At 41.4% G+C, this 15,121-nt stretch overlaps 1 protein-coding gene across 1 annotated transcript in view; it reads right to left on the bottom strand.

Annotated features, from left to right (window-relative positions):
- ostf1 (osteoclast stimulating factor 1) overlaps window positions 1-15,121 on the bottom strand; it is a 92,521-nt gene that overhangs the window by 19,607 nt on the left and 57,793 nt on the right. The gene's annotated exons all lie outside the window — the stretch shown is intronic.

Here is a 15,121-nt window from a genome sequence, read left to right as displayed (position 1 = left end):
GAGCAGAGATGCCCAGACTTCCCTCTCCCCGGCCACTTCTTCTAGCTCTTCCGGGAGAATCCCAAGGCGTTCCCAGGCCAGTCGAGAGACATAGTCCCTCCAACGTGTCCTGGGTCCTCCCCGGGGCCTCCTCCTGGTTAGACATGCCCGAAACACCTCACCAGGAAGGTGTCCAGGAGGCATCCTGATCAGATGCCCGAGCCACCTCATCTGACTCCTCTCGATGCGGAGGAGCAGCGGCTCTACTCCGAGCCCCTCCCGGATGACTGAGCTTCTCACCCTATCTTTAAGGGAAAGCCCAGACACCCTGCGGAGGAAACTCATTTCAGCCGCTTGTATTCACGATCTCGTTCTTTCGGTCACTACCCATAGCTCATGACCATAGGTGAGGGTAGGAACATAGATCAACTGGTAAATTGAGAGCTTCGCCTTGCGGCTCAGCTCCTTTTTCACCACGACAGACCGATGCAGCGCTCGCATTACTGCGGATGCCGCACCGATCCGCCTGTCGATCTCACGCTCCATTCTTCCCTCACTCGTGAACAAGACCCCGAGATACTTGAACTCCTCCACTTGGGGCAGGATCTCGCTACCAACCCTGAGAGGGCACTCCACCCTTCTCCGGCTGAGGACCATGGTCTCGGATTTGGAGGTGCTGATTCTCATCACACTCGGCTGCGAACCGATCCAGAGAGAGCTGAAGATCACGGCCTGATGAAGCAAACAGGACAACATCATCTGCAAAAAGCAGTGACACAATCCTGAGCCCACCAAACCGGACCCCCTCAACGTCCTGGCTGCGCCTAGAAATTCTGTCCATAAAAGTTATGAACAGAGTCGGTGACAAAGGGCAGCCCTGGCGGAGTCCAACTCTCACTGGAAACGGGTTCGACTTACTGCCGGCAATGCGGACCAGGCTCTGGCACCGATCGTACAGGGACCGAACAGCCCTTATCAGGGGGGCCGGTACCCCATACTCTCGGAGTACCCCCCACAGGATTCCCCGAGGGACACGGTCGAATGCCTTTTCCAAGTCCACAAAACACATGTAGACTGGTTGGGCAAACTCCCATGCACCCTCCAGGACCCTGCTAAGGGTATAGAGCTGGTCCACTGTTCCACGACCAGGACGAAAACCACACTGTTCCTCCTAAATCCGAGGCTCGACTATCCGACGGACCCTCCTCTCCAGGACCCCTGAATAGACTTTTCCAGGGAGGCTGAGGAGTGTGATCCCTCTGTAGTTGGAACACACCCTCCGATCCCCCTTCTTAAAGAGGGGGACTACCACCCCGGTCTGCCAATCCAGAGGCACTGTCCCTGATGTCCATGCAATGTTGCAGAGGCGTGTCAACCAAGACAGTCCTACAACATCCAGAGCCTTGAGGAACTCCAGGCGTATCTCATCCACCCCCGGGGCCCTGCCACCAAGGAGTTTTTTGACCACCTCGGTGACCTCAGTCCCAGAGATGGGGGAGCCCACCTCTGAGTCCCCAGGCTCTGCTTCCTCATTGGAAGGCATGTTAATGGGATTGAGGAGGTCTTCGAAGTACTCCCCCCACCGACCCACAACGTCCCGAGTCGAGGTCAGCAGCGCACCATCCCCACCATATACAGTGTTGACACTGCACTGCTTCCCCTTCCTGAGACGCCGGATGGTGGACCAGAATCTCCTCGAAGCCGTCCGAAAGTCATTCTCCATGGCCTCCCCAAACTCCTCCCACGCCCGAGTTTTTGCCTCAGCAACCACCAAAGCCGCATTCCGCTTGGCCTACCGGTACCTATCAGCTGCCTCCAGGGTCCCACAGGACAAAAGGGTCCTGTAGGACTCCTTCTTCAGCTTGACGGCATCCTTCACTGCCGGTGTCCACCAACGGGTTCGGGGATTGCCACCACGACAGGCACCGACCACAGCTCCGGTCAGCTGCCTCAACAATAGAGGCACGGAACATGGCCCATTCGGACTCAATGTCCCCCACCTCCCTCGGGATGTGGTCGAAGTTCTGCCGGAGGTGGGAGTTGAAGCTACTTCTGACAGGGGGCTCTGCCAGACGTTCCCAGCAGACCCTCACAACACGTTTGGGCCTACCACACCTGACCGGCATCCTCCCCCACCATCGAAGCCAACTCACCACTAGGTGGTGATCAGTTGATAGCTCCGCCTCTCTCTTCACCCGAGTGTCCAAGACATGTGGCCACAAGTCCGACAACACGACCACAAAGTCGATCATCGAACTGAGGCCTAGGGTGTCCTGGTGCCAATTGCACATATGAACACCCCTATGCTTGAACATGGTGTTCATTATGGACAATCCGTGACGAGCACAGAAGTCCAATAACAAAACACCACTCGGGTTCAGATCGGGGGGGCCATTCCTCCCAATCACGCCCTTCCAGGTCTCACTGTCATTGCCCACGTGAGCATTGAAGTCTCCCAGCAGAACGAGGGAGTCCCCAGAAGGTATGCCCTCTTGCACCCCCTCCAGGGACTCCAAAAAGGGTGGGTACTCCGAACTGCTGTTCGGTGCATACGCACAAACAACAGTTAGGACCCGTCCCCCCACCCGAAGGCGAAGGGAGGCTACCCTCTCGTCCACCAGGGTAAACCCCAATGTACAGGCTCCAAGTCGGGGGGCAATAAGTATACCCACACCCGCTCGGCGCCTGTCACCGGGGGCAACTCCAGAGTGGTACAGAGTCCAGCCCCTCTCAAGGAGATTGGTTCCAGAGTCCAAGCTGTGCGTCGAGGTGAGTCCGACTATATCTAGCCGGAACCTCTCAACTTCGCGCACTAGCTCAGGCTCCTTCCCCTTCAGAGAGGTGACATTCCACGTCCCAAGAGCCAGCTTCTGTAGCCAAGGATCGGACCGCCAAGATCCCCGCCTTCGGCCACCACCCAACTCACACTGCACCCGACCTCCTTGGCCCCTCCCATAGGTGGTGAGCCCATGGGAAGGGGGACCCACGTTGCCTCTTCGGGCTGTGCCCGGCCGAGCCCCATGGGTGCAGGCCCGGCCACCAGGCGCTCGCCATCGAGCCCCACCTCCAGGCCTGGCTCCAGAGTGGGGCCCCGGTGACCCGCATCCGGGCAAGGGAAAACGCCGTCCAAAATTGTTTTTCATCATAGTAGGTTTGTTTAACCGCACTTTGTCTCATCCCTCACCTAGGACCAGTTTGCCTTGGGTGGCCCTACCAGGGGCATAAAGCCCCGGACAACAGAGCTCCTAGGATCATTGGGACACGCAAACCCCTCCACCACGATATCTGAGTTGTTTCATTTAAAATTCATTGTGGTAATGTACAGAACCAAAATTAGAAAAAAGTTGTCTCTGTCCAAATATTTATGGACCTAACTGTATGCCAAGAGAGTTTTCATATGTGACAGTGCTGGCAGTTTACATCCCCTCACCCTCGGCAGATGCAGCAATTGCAACAGAGACAGTATACTCTGTAATAAGAAACTTCTCTATTGACCATCCCAGCGCTTTCATCACATTTTCAAATGACTTTCACCATATTTTACTTTCCTCCACCCTCACCAATTTTTACCAGTTTAAGGACTGCACAACAAGAGAAAACGGGACCCTGGACTTGTTATAAGCTTTGCTACCTTTACGCCAATCAGACTATACTAGGATATGCTTTGCGAGTCACATGGCAAGCACAACGAGGAATTGAGCCACTCTATCACATACTTCATCAAGTTGTGTGGATAACATAGTCCCCACAAACACAGTGCACGGTTTTCCCAACAAGAAGCCATGGATCACAAAAGAACTGAATGCCCTATTGAATAGGAAGAGCAGAGTCTTCAGGGGCCTCATGCATAATGCAGTGCGTAGAATTCGCACCATAACATGACGTAAGCACAAAAGCCGAAATGTGCTTAGGCACAGAAAAATCCAGATGCAGGAATCTGTGCGTACGCAAACTTCCACGTTCTTCCTCTCCATAAATCCCGATCAGCATGAAAAGTAACGCTTGTGCACGCGCCTGTTGTCCCGCCCCAACTCCTCTCAGAATTATGCCTCTTTGAATACGCAAAGCAATATAAATAGCCCTTAAGCTCAGCGTTCTTTGAAAAGGCAATGGCAAAAGTACGAGGAAAAACAGAAGATTTCAGTTAATACCAAATGGAGGCAAAGAAAAACGTACTATTTGTTGGTTTAAACAGTTACATAAGCAACAAAAGGAAGTTGATCGAGTGACATAGCGTGTCGGAGAAACTCGAAAGCTCAAGTTCACAAAGTCGCACAGTGCCCGAAATAAAAAAAGTCACATATCAAAGTCGGCGTGAAAAGGCGACTCGTAGCCCACCGTCTGAGTGTCATATGAAAGCTTATTACGGTACAGTGAAAAAAAAAAGGCACACAGTGAAAAAAGCACGAAATGTCAACTTTAATCTCGAAATTTCCACTTTAATCACGTAGTTTATTTTGTCATTAAAGTAGAACATCATAAAGTTCATCTTAAAATCGTTTAATTTACTAGTTTCTCAAATCCCATCATAACTAAAGAAGCACGTTAAATGCTTTGTTGTGCATTTCATCTTATATGTGCTCTATGTGCCTGAATCACTACGTGCTCTTCCTCCGACAGGACACAGAATCCATTACATTCGTAATATTACAGCTCTCTAAATAATTAAAATACTGAGAAGTATACGTGATATCATTTTCATGATGATATGAGTTAAAGCATGTTACTAAACAAGGGAACACAGTGGCGCAGTGACTGTTCATGTCTTATGCAAGATGCTTGCTGCGCCATGCGCGACCTTCGATGAAATGCTTTATTACAGAAATACTGTCTTTTTCAAACATACTAACCCCCAATTCCTATCCTTCCTTTTCTTTCTCCAAATACCCAATCGCCACACAATCAGCTCTGTAATAGACATTAAGCCATCTGTAAGCTTAGAACGCAGATTCTTCAAAACTTTTAAGGAACATCGAAATATCTTCGTAATGTTTAATTATTCTATACATCTATCCTTCCAGTGTCGCACCAGCCACAGCATGAATACAGCGTGAGGCAGGAACAAACCGTGAACAAAGCTCAAGCTTGCCAGCACTGTGGCACCGTGTAGTTAAAGTTTTATCTGTATAATATAATAAACATATTTTGCTGCATTTCATCTTAAAAATGATATCGTCATCATTTGTAAATACACGCTTTATAAAGTGGCTCAGGTTGTGCAATATTATAACTACCATAAGTACAATTACCTAACGGTAACTTGCAAGTACAAACAGTTCTACAAGGAGCACTTGATGGACTGATTGAGTGCATGTATAGTTCTTGGGATAAAACTGTTTGTGAACAGCGAAGTCCGAACAGAAAAGGCTCTGAAGCGTTGGTCGGATGACAGCAGTTCAAATAGCGAATGGCTGAGGCAGTGAGTGCTTGATGCTGTTTATCGATAATTCTCTTTCCAACCGCTGTAGATCTGTGATTCACACTCAGATACAGTGATATAAATACTCCGAGTGGTGCAGTGAGAGTAATATAGAAAAAGATGATCCACTGTGGCAACCCCTAACGGGAGCAGCTGACAGAAGAAGAAGAAGAAGAAGGTACAGTGAGAGTAACAACGCTAAAGCAGTTATGGTATTTAGAATAGTTTGACCATTCTGTGCACCATTATATTGTTGCAAGTTAATTACAATCAGATGCATTAAACATATAAACAATATGCAGTTAATTTCAGTGTATTTATAAAGCCGCATTAGGGATGTGGATCTAAAAAAGAAAGGGTAAATCACACAGGAACAGTAGCACTGCTTTGACGCTGGGTGCCGCCAGTCTGCAAAACCAAGCAGAGAACTTGCGTACGACAGGGTGTGAGCTACCGTGGAAATGTGCGTGGCTTTACGCCAAGTTTAGGTTTTATACATCGCGATTTGAACGTGGAAACGTTCATACGCAACATTTCTGTGCGTACGCACCGTTTATACATGAGGCCCCAGGTCTGGAGATAAGGATGAAATCAAATAAGTGAAGTCAGAACTAAAGCAGCAGCTCTGTGAGGGGAAAGCCCACTACAGAGACACACTTGAGCACAAGTTGCAGCAAAACAAAAATGAAGGAACTGTGGAACGGTTTGAGGACCAACACTGGTTATAGGCAGGGTGTTAAACATGCAGAGGAAAGGAACAACAATGCAGCTACTGAACTGAACGGGTTCTTCAACAGGTTTGACTTACAGTAATCCCTCCTCGATCGCGGGGGTTGCGTTCCAGAACCCCCCGCAAAAGGTGAAAATCCGCGAAGTAGAAACCATATGTTTATATGGTTATTTTTTTATTGTCATGCTTGGGTCACAGATTTGCACAGAAACACAGGAGGTTGTAGAGAGACAGGAACTTTATTCAAACACTGCAAACAAACATTTGTATCTTTTTCAAAAGTTTAAACTGTGCTCCATGACAAGACAGAGATGACAGTTCCGTCTCACAATTAAAAGAAGGCAAACATATCTTCCTCTTCAAAGAAATGCGTGTCAGGAGCAGAGAATGTCAGAGAGAGAGAGACAGAGAAAAAAGCAAACAATCAAAAATCAATAGGGCTGTTTGGCTTTTAAGTATGCGAAGCACCGCCGGATAAAGCAGCTGCAAGGAAGAGAGCAATGTGAAGGTAGTCTTTCAGCATTTTTTTAAGAGGAGCGTCCGTATCCTCTAGGCCAGTGTGTGAACAGCCCCCTGCTCACACCCCTTCCGTCAGTAGCAGAGAATGTCAGAGAGAGTGAGAGAGACAGACAAAAACAAACAATCAAAAATCAATGCGTGCCGTTCGAGCTTTTAAGTATGCGAAGCACCGTGCGGGAAGCATGTCGCTGGACAAAGCAACTGCATGGAAGGGAGCAATGTGAAGATAATCTTTCAGCATTTTTAGACGAGCGTCCGTATCCTCTAGGGGCGTGAACAGCCCCCGTGCTCACAATATATTTGAGGAGTTTTATTTAACACGTAATACGCGCTCTGGTTGGGTAGCTTCTCAGCCATCTGCCAATAGCGTCCCTTGTATGAAATCAACTGGTCAAACCAACTGAGGAAGCATGTACCAGAAATTAAAAGACCCACTGTCCGCAGAAATCCGCGATATATATTTAAATATGCTTACATATAAAATCCGCGAGAGTGAAGCCGCGAAACTTGAAGCACAATATAGCGAGGGATTACTGTATTCTTGTCAATCCAGCCCTCTCCCAGCACTGCTATCTTCTGTGTTCAAGCCAAGTGGTTCTAGAATCCCAACTATCATCTGCACAAACTAAAATGATGTCAAACCTGTAGTTTCCAGCCCCTCTCCACTCCCTGGATTCTGTGTCTCTACTGATGAAGTGAGGAGAGAGCTGGGAAAGCACTCAGAGACAAATGCACTCAGCCACAAGGTGCCAGAAAGCTCTGAAGGGCCCTTCGGCACTTGTTCTCCCTTCCCCTGAATTTGTAAAAGGCTCTTCAGCTGTGAAAAACATCCTGTGTGGTTCCAAAGAAAGGGCATGCTAGTGATACCAAAGACTTCAGACCAGTTGCTCTTTATACATGAAAAACTTTGAGAAGCAGGTCTTAAAACAGCTATGAATCTTGGTTTCAGAAGATGTGGATTCTCTGAAGTTTGCCTATAGGTGTGGAGGATGCTCAAATCTAAATGCTCCACAGAGCCCATTCCCATTTGAACAAAGCAGGTACCTCAATCAATATAAGGTTTTTTCACTTTCCAGTGCTTTTAACACCATTCTGCCTCATCAATTGGGAGAAAAAAGCTCAAGGCTTTGAATCTTGATGCTCCCGCAGTTTCCTAGATCATGGATTACCTGACTAACAGACAGCAGTTTGTAAGGATGATGTGTGTCACATAAACAACACAGTGGCACTGTATAAGAAGGGCCAGAGCAGACTGCATTTGCTAAGGAGACTTGGGTATTTAGAAATATTCAGAAAACTGCTGGAAATACTCTACAAGTTCATAGTAGCCAGTGTGGTGTTCTACTCTACAGTCTCCAGGGGAACCAACCTGAGCAAAAAAGAAGCATAATGCCTGAACAAACATATCAAGAAAGCCTGCTCCATCACAGGGGGAGCCCCAGACACACTGGAAGCTGTTTTGTAAAAGAAGTTGATGGCAAAATTGGATTCCATTGTGCAAAATCCCTTCCACCCCCTCCAGGAGGCACTCTCTTGGGGCACTTTTAGCCACATACCGATTCCACCATGGTGTGCTAAGTACCACCTCTGGGGATCTTTTCGTTTCTGAACGAAGAAATAGAAAAGTTACTTACTGGGGAAATGACGGAGAGGTCTAAGCATTAGTTTTACAGAACCTATACATCACTTAGGCATTATCCTTGACACCAGTATGCATTTTAAAACAGATATTACAACATTACCTAAATGTGTTTCCAGTTTAATATTATCAGAAAATAGGTTGGTTTCTAAATATGGAGGACACTGACACATTAAATTCATGCTTTTATTTTAGTAGAATTGATTACAACAATGCATTATTCAGAGGCAGTTCAAACTGTTCTATATGCAGCTTTCAGTTAATTCAAAATGCTGCTGTAATAATCATTACACAAACTAAAGAGTGCAACTACATAACTCCTGTTAAGTCCCATTCTTAAGTTGTAGTTAAGCCAAGGTTGAGTTTCAAAATTCTAGTTTTTACATATAATGCTTTAAAATGGTCAATGCCCTATTTACCTATTCACACCTACAAACCAAAGTGTGCAGTAAGATATCAAGATGCCAGCCTATTAACAAAATAACAATAGGAAATTGAACTTTTATCTATAGAGCTCCAAAGCTGTGGAACAATCTGCCTGCTTGTACAAGAGATGCCCCTTCAGTCTTCGCTTCTAAATCCAGGCCAAGGACATGCTATTTTAGTCTACCATACCCTAAACTGAACTGCTGATTTACTGTTCAAATTGTATCTCACATATTTTGTCATCTGTACAAAAATATGTATATTAGAGGTATCAGAAAACAATTCTACTAGCACAGTACCTAAACTACAAAGTGAAAGTCAATATCACACTGATGTCTGACTGCATGTAGAGGAACTGCATGTGAGAAAAACTTGATAGAAAATCTACATATGAAAATGGCTGACAATAGTAATGCTACAGCTAAAACACTACAAAAACAATATTTTTCAAAAAGAAAAATGAGCCTGGTCTAGGAATAGCATCTGCAGTAGCAAGAGGGGACTATGGAGTCCTGTATTACAAATTTGTATTTTAAGCACCAGTAGCAGTATTTAGTGACATTATAAACATTTTATAAAATCAATCAAATATGATTTAAAATTACTATGAATGTATTACATCAAAGCATGGAATCAGAGCTACCTCATCATATTGTGCACATGAATTAATCTCTAACAACAAGAAACAGTAACGGTTAATTATTATACACACTGAAAAACACCATCCTCATCTATATCATACTAGCAAAATACCCGCGCTTCGCAGCGGAGAAGTAGTGTGTTAAAGAGGTTATGAAAAAAAAAAGGAAACATTTTAAAAATAACGTAACATGATTGTCAATGTAATTGTGTTGTCATTGTTATAAGTGTTGCTGTCTTTTATATATATATATATATATATATATATATATATATATATATAATACACAAACACACACATAAACATGTATATACATAAACATATATATATACATATCTACATATACACATATCTACATATATATATACATATACACATCCACATATATACATCCACATATATATACATATAGCAAAATACCCGCGCTTCGCAGCGGAGAAATAGTGTGTTAAAGAGGTTATGAAAAAGTAAAGGAAACATTTTTAAAATAACGTAACATGATTGTCAATGTAATTGTGTTGTCATTGTTATGAGTGTTGCTGTCATATTATATATATATATATATATATATATATATATATATATATATATATATACACATATATATAAAATATATATACACATATATATATATAATATATATATATATATACACACATATATATAATATATATATATATATATATATATATATATACACATATATATATAACATATATATATATATACACATATATATATAACATATATATATATATATATACACACATATATATAACATATATATATATATACACACATATATATATTATATATATATATATATATATATATATATATACACATATATATATTATATATGTAATATATATATATATATATATATATATATATACACATATATATATTATATATGTAATAATATATATATATATATATATATATATATACACATATATATATATATATTTAGAAACTTTCTTCTTCATTGAGGTTTTCTGTTGGAGAGCTTTTTTCATTTCATTGAAAATTAAAGCAGCAGCTGCCAAATTATGTAGCTTTCTTATTAATTTTTCAACATTGTGTAAAATAACTTTATAAAGTAACATAAAAGGTTTAAATACTGGTTATCCTTTTACACTAAAATATTACTAAAGAGATACAAAAAAAGTAAAATGCATATGTTCTTTTTCTTTAAGAAGATTAAATATTACTGAAGAAAGAAAAAAAAAACTAAAACAGCCAAATGGGGCTATGCTTACAAACTTAAAAGGTTTAAATAAAACAGAAATATACACTTTTATTTTATTTTTGTATCCTGTAGCAAAGCCCTAACTTTTTTCGTGAAAGCCCGTTTCAGTCAATAAGTCTTAAAAACAGGTGTAAAGATATTGACAATAAGCTACGCAAACCCACCAAGACATGGAATCGTTTAAATCAAGTATCATTACATCTTCCTTTCTTAAAGAGAAGTAAGGCAGTACTTATAAGCTTACATATATATTATATATATATATATATATATATATATATATATATATATATATATATATCTCTCTCTCTATATATTATATATATATTATATATATATATATATATATATATGTAAATCCCCGCGAAGTACTGCTTTTAAATTTTTATTAAGAAGAAAAGCTTTTTAAATTGAGGGAAAATATCCCAATAGCAATTTGTTAAGGATCTGTTTTTTTGTGAAGCAGCCTTAACACAGCTTTTCCGCTGTTTTATAAACGAACGCCATATAAGGTCTTCCTTTTTCCTTGCTTCGCCAAGGAAAGAGCCTTTTTATTAAATCCAAGGGTTCTTCGCTTTTTTTTTTGTTTGTTTATTACGATTGTTATAGTTCTGTTTGTATACGACGTTGTCAGTTCAGCACTCAGGTTGTAGTATGACCAAGCTGTGCAAGCTTACTGTTAAGAATGCAACGTATAGTTGTACATGAGAAAAGCAATCTTGCCTCAAATCAATGGCAAACTTTTGTAGGTCTATGAACTTAATTTAAACTTTAGGTTTACACGGTGCTTTATTTCCAAAGTACCTGCACTCATGAATATGTCTGTATGCGTCAGTCGCTCAAATCCCCGCGCTTCGCACCGGCGAAGTACTGCTTTTAAATTTTTATTAAGAACAAAAGAAAACCTTTTAAAATTGAGGGAAAATATACCAATAACAGTTTGTTAAGGATCTGTTTTTTTTGTGAAGCTGCGTTCACTCGAGTGATCACTTCGAGATGACTTGCTGGCTAACCATAAGCGTTACCTGGTAGGTAACCACCCATACAATCAGATTGTGAATCAGACTACGAATGCCGTGAATGTAATTACCCCGATCTACATGCTGTCAAATAAACGAACCACACGCCGTGGCGCAATTTTAGGGGCTTAGCCTCTAGCGCTGACGTCCGAGGTTCGATTCCCGTAAGGGAGTGAAGTGAGCGCTGCTTTTAAAGTCCTGCTTTTAAATTTTTATTAAGAAGAAAAGAAAACCTTTTTAAATTAAGTCTTAAAAAGAACTGTAAAGATATTGACAATAAGCTACGCAAACCCACCAAGACATGCAATCGTTTAAATCAAAGCGCGAGTCGAAAAACACCATCCCATAATATTAGTTAACGATTAACACATTTCTATATGTATTGTAAGCATACAATACAACTGATAATATGTTGCGCTTATTTATCTGGTGTACTGACATTTTTGCGCGTTTAACGGCTGAAATCTAACGTGGTTTGTGCCCTTCAGAATGAAAAGAGTTTGCATTTACCTTTTTAATAAAAGGCGAGCTTTTAAGCCTGAGAAATCACCCTGTAAATGCACATGTTTAATTGCACATGTGTTAATATGTATGCTTACACAGTATTAAAAGACACTCAACAAGTACACAGTATTAAAAGACAGTCAACAATTAACGTCGTTTACCTTCGTTCCCGCGTTTGACTTGTACTGTAAATCTCTTCCTCGTTTTCAGTTCACGTGATTACGTAGGAGGCGTAATACGTGATGACGCGATACGTGACTCCGCCTCCTCAATTAGAGTATATGGACAAAAAACAGGTTCCAGTTATGACCATTACACGTAGAATTTCGAAATGAAACCTGCCTAACTTTTGTAAGTAAGCTGTAAGGAATGAGCCTGCCAAATTTCAGCCTTCTACCTACACGGGAAGTTGGAGAATTAGTGATGAATGAGTCAGTCAAACAGGTTCCAGTTATGACCATTACGCGTAGAATTTCGAAATAAAACCTGCCTAACTTTTGTAAGTAAGCTGTAAGGAATGAGCCTGCCAAATTTCAGACTTCTACCTACACGGGAAGTTGTAGAATTAGTGATGAGTGAGTCAGTCAAACAGGTTCCAGTTATGACCATTACGCATAGAATTTCGAAATAAAACCTGCCTAACTTTTGTAAGTAAGCTGTAAGGAATGAGCCTGCCAAATTTCAGCCTTCTACCTACACGGGAAGTTGGAGAATTAGTGATGAGTCAGTCAGTCAGTCAGTCAGTGAGGGCTTTGCCTTTTATTAGTATAGATTCTTAGCAGTAATTCAGGATATGCTATAAAAATAAATTGGTAATTGGTTTGTACATTTCATTCTGCTTCGTCAATACTTAACCATTGTTCTCCCCAGAAATTTTTTTCAGCCGGGTGGCATGAAAAAGTAACTGGGTGGGGCGGGACGGGAAATTTGGTGGTGGGGAAAATTAAATGTGCACTATTTTTATTAGTTATTATTAATTATTTTGCAATGTTCAATATGACATCCTTTTTTAAGGTTTGACACTTTGTGCCAGAATATTTTTTATTAAATTTAAGAAGTATCCAATTCAGGATCCTTTTAAATTTTAAATAACAATTGTTATGACAAAAACCAAGAGGCACAAGTACTGTCGCTGTCGGGAAGTGAAAACAAAGAAAAAAATTAAGAAAAATTCTTCAAAGCCAACTTGCATATGCAGAAGGTGTCTTTAGTTAAATATTTATTCTTCTTTCCTTCCTAGAAAAGGAACAACCCATTTCTTTACAGTGTTCAAACAGCTTTTCAAACAACATTGTATGTGGCAACTCATTTTTTGCCAACCAATACATGGATCTTAAAGCTCCCACAAAGGCATCTCTCTGTAAGTTATTTAACACAGATAGAGATCTTTCAATTTGACCGATTCCAGTTTGCTCTAGTACACACTTTCCTAAAAGGTCAGCAGAAGACTCAATGTGCGTTTTACTTTTTTCATGGTCCAGCAAGCTTTCTTTTCGAATTCTTGTGCATGGCACGTTTACACAATGAGCACCACATACCATTTTCTTTGACCATTAGCCAATCAAAATCTTTAAACCATTGTTTGTTTATGCCAGATAAGCGGTGCTTAGAGTTATCAATTGGCAGAGTGTGTGCTGAAGAGATTTCCCCTGATGGACCAGCTTCTACAATGTCTTTGTCTGAAATTGCCACATAAGGAGTTGACGCTGCACCTTCATTAGTTTGTGGCGTTTCTTTTCTGAAATAACTGAGCAGTGTTGTTTTCTGAACACTTTTTTTGTTTATGTTGGTAAAACTTTTGGAAAAAATTAAAAGTACCTATGAATAAGACTTTTGAGTGGGAAAGTGAGAGCCTGTTGGATATTCAATGCACACTTGCACTATGGCAGGGCAAGATATGAACAAAAAAGGAATGGCAGATGGGTCACTTTAACAAAAGTACGGAAGCATACTAGGGCCACGGTGAAGAAGAAAAAAAACGGCACATTGAAGAAAAAAAAAACTATATGTCGAGAATAAAGTTGACATATTGACTTTATCCTCATAGTTTATTTTGTCATTAAAGCAGAATGTCGTAAACTAAACTTCAATTTACTAGATTTTCTCAAACCCCGTCATAAGGTAGTGTAGTGCATTAAATGCTTTGTGTTAAGTGTTCCCTGACCGAGTTGTTAATCACTACGCGCTTCTTAAACGGACTTCCTCTTGCACTGAGGAGGCACCAGGAGGGATTGCCGCACAGAATACATTCACTTCATGATATTCCTGCTCTCTGAACATTTAAAATACTAAGATAAATACTTGATATTTTCATGATGAAGTGCATTAAAGCATGTATTAAACATGTACGGTAGTGTGGTGGTACTGCTGCTCCCTTGTAAGGGGTCCCCAGGTGTACGTTCAGTGTAGAGAACTTTATGGCAGGTGTGACGAGGCTCCAAAAAACTGAATGTATGAATGGGTATCGCCCAGGTCTAACTTAAAAATTGTGTAAATGTTGGGTTCATGATCTGGTGGTCGGATACACAAACACAGAATTCAATGGATGTTCTTCTGAACGGGCTTTCTTTATTGCATGTGTGCTGTCTCTATCTGACATACCAAAACCCCAATTCCTATCCTTCCTTTTTCTTTCTCCACATAACCAATCACCACACGATGACACAAAGCACTTCATGCGCTACATAATTCATGACAGGGTTTGAGAAAATCTAGTAAATTAAATATTAATTTTAAAGATGAAGTTTAGTTTAGTTTACGATGTTCTACTTTAATGACAAACTACGAGAATAAAGTCAACATGTCGACTTTAATCTCAAGATAAACGGCGAGAATAAAGTGGAAATGTCAACTTTATTCTCGACATAAGCTTAGCAGCACTACACAGACTGCACTGACACTGAGAACAGAGACGACATTTTTGTTGGGAGTCCCTAGGTTCTGGTTTTCTTCGCTGAATGCTATCATCTGCTGTTCTAGTTCCATAAGGTCTTC

This window comes from Erpetoichthys calabaricus, chromosome 5 (assembly GCF_900747795.2).
Source record: "Erpetoichthys calabaricus chromosome 5, fErpCal1.3, whole genome shotgun sequence".
Classification (NCBI taxonomy): Eukaryota; Metazoa; Chordata; class Cladistia; order Polypteriformes; family Polypteridae; genus Erpetoichthys; species Erpetoichthys calabaricus.
Note: the sequence above shows the minus strand (reverse complement) of the source record. Positions and strands in the feature narration are given on the sequence as shown.